A 2,450-nucleotide genomic window follows, 5' to 3' on the forward strand; every position below is an offset into this window, starting at 1 on the left:
TTCCTGGAATAAATTTTGGTTATAAATATACTTATGACAAAAAAAATCTCTACACATTTACTTATGTTTGTCCCTCCTGAAAATTAAGACTGATTCTGCCCCATATGCAATTACCTGAAGCCAGCTATCTAACATGCGTTGCAACGTGTGCTTGAAGTTAGGATTCAAAACAGCATCTTTCATGAAAAATACGATTTTTCATTAGTTGTATGGATCCTTGATTATTACAAAACACATTGAATTTGTCTTGAGAGAACCCAAGCTCTCTAACAAATCCCTATAACCAAATGCCTTCTTTGATTGATTCAGTGGCAGCAATGAATTCTACTTTTTTGGCAGACAATGCAACTACCTGTTGCCAAGAACACCTCCAACTTACCAGATTACCAAATACAATAAACATGTATCCTAAATATCTCGTAAAATCTAAGTCAGTGTAGCCTGAAAGAACACCTCAGTCATCGTCAATGTCTGTTTTCCATATAGCATTGTATCTACTATATACTCATATGATTTCGCCAAGGAGCATAATATAATGATACACCGGTCTTCCTCTTCAATCTTCAATTCCACTTTCTTGAGATCTAATATAATATTATAGAATTTGTTCATTTGCTTCCTTAGATCCTTAGATGCATCCATTTGCAATGTGTACAACTGCTTCTTCAAGAACAGGCTAATTCCTAGAGATCTTTTTAAGAACGGTGATTCAAGCTTCTCCCACACTTTGATGGTTGTTTCTTCTTCAACAACTTTCTAACGTTCCCGCAACTCCTCGTCACCAAGAGAAAACAGTAAGGTGTTGTGAGCTTTCAAATGCATTTCTTTTCCTCTTACCCAATCGATTAAGGATGCGAAGCCTTCTTTGGAAATTGTCTCCGATAATCTTCGATGAACTAGCAACGCTTTCATTTTTATTCCCATAGACTAAAGTTATTCTCACTAATGAATATGGCGATTTCACTGCATAGTCATCATCTTGATTTCTCCTGCACTCTGATACCAATTGTTATGCAGTATCATAGCTTTTTAGTGCAAAAATTAAAGATTTGCACATTATCTGATATATGGCGAATTCTTGAAGCCAACCGAGCTAGCTAACGAACAAAATAGCACCCCAGCGTGTGCCTGAAGCCAGCTATCTAAAATGTGCCCAACGTGTGCTTGATCAGGATTCAAAATAGCACTTCAGCAAATAGAAGAAGCCATAGTTCATGATCAACATACTCGCATAACAAATGAAAATTTTTGTTCTTGGAACTAAGTAAATGAGGAATTTAATCTACCACAAATTACAAAATGTTTTGCTATTTATACATCAATCAGAATCAACTCTGAAAAAGTGTCTATGGATAGACAGGAGAGTACATAAACTATTAATACAATCTAGAACTACAGGAAACACAACTCTCCTTGGCCGATTGGTTGAGAGCTTAGGCTTCCAACTAAGAGGTTTAGGGTTCGAGTCTATGTGTATGCGTTGTGTGTGTGAGTTTGCCTTAAATGACCTAAATGTCCAAAAAAAATAACTACAGGAAAAAGCCTGCGTACATGCACACACTGAAACTAGATGATGAGAATGTATTAGTTTGCAAGGGAAACCACACAGTTTCATTAGGTTGTTCACATTTCAGTATTCCTCTCATATGTTGTAGAGGTTCTCCGATTAATAACTCATTTTCTGTATAACCTGAAAATACAAAATTTATAAAAAATAAATACAGATGTCAGAAAGATCGTTGTCAGGGGGAAGTTCGGCGTCACTTAGTGGCCCGACAGAAGTCTGGCGTCACTCAGTGGCCAGGCAGAAGTCTGGCATCAGTTAGTGGCCGGGTGGAAATCGGGCGAGGGTCAAGAAGTCTGGTGGCAATAAAACTCTAGTTTATCTTCTTCCTTCTCCCCCTTGCTTGGGTTCTCCCTTTCATAAGAAATGAATGATCTATTTATAGCTTTCTAAGAGTGGCATGACCTGTAAATAGGAGGAAAGTCAAGGAAAAGTTAAGAGTAGTTTGAATGGTCTTTCGATGTTGACTCCCTTGATTATGCATCATTTACTGAACTTTTGAATGTCTTAATGATATCAAAATTCAGTGATCTTGGGCTTGTTGGATTTGTCTCGTTGAGCCGCTCAATTCGATTATAAGCATGTTACATTTGGTGTTTATTTGGTAATCCAAATTATGGTTTGAACCTTCTGAAGTGCTTCGGGTCTTTGATTTGGACCCATTTGGGCTTGGATTGAGTCAAATGATGTCGTTATGTTCCTATTTTTGAGATGTTTAGTTCGACTGCATGTTTGATGAAATTGGAGTTCGGATGGTTCCATATTTAATTTCAAAAGTTTGCAACTTGATTTTGTCTTGAGATTCGTGCCTGATTAAGATAATTTTTTGAAGATATATCATGGTTAATGATATTTGACTATTTGAGAAATTAATATACATTAAGAC

The sequence above is a fragment of the Dendrobium catenatum genome, unplaced genomic scaffold (assembly GCF_001605985.2).
Source record: "Dendrobium catenatum unplaced genomic scaffold, ASM160598v2 fragScaff_scaffold_1409, whole genome shotgun sequence".
Taxonomy (NCBI): Eukaryota; Viridiplantae; Streptophyta; class Magnoliopsida; order Asparagales; family Orchidaceae; genus Dendrobium; species Dendrobium catenatum.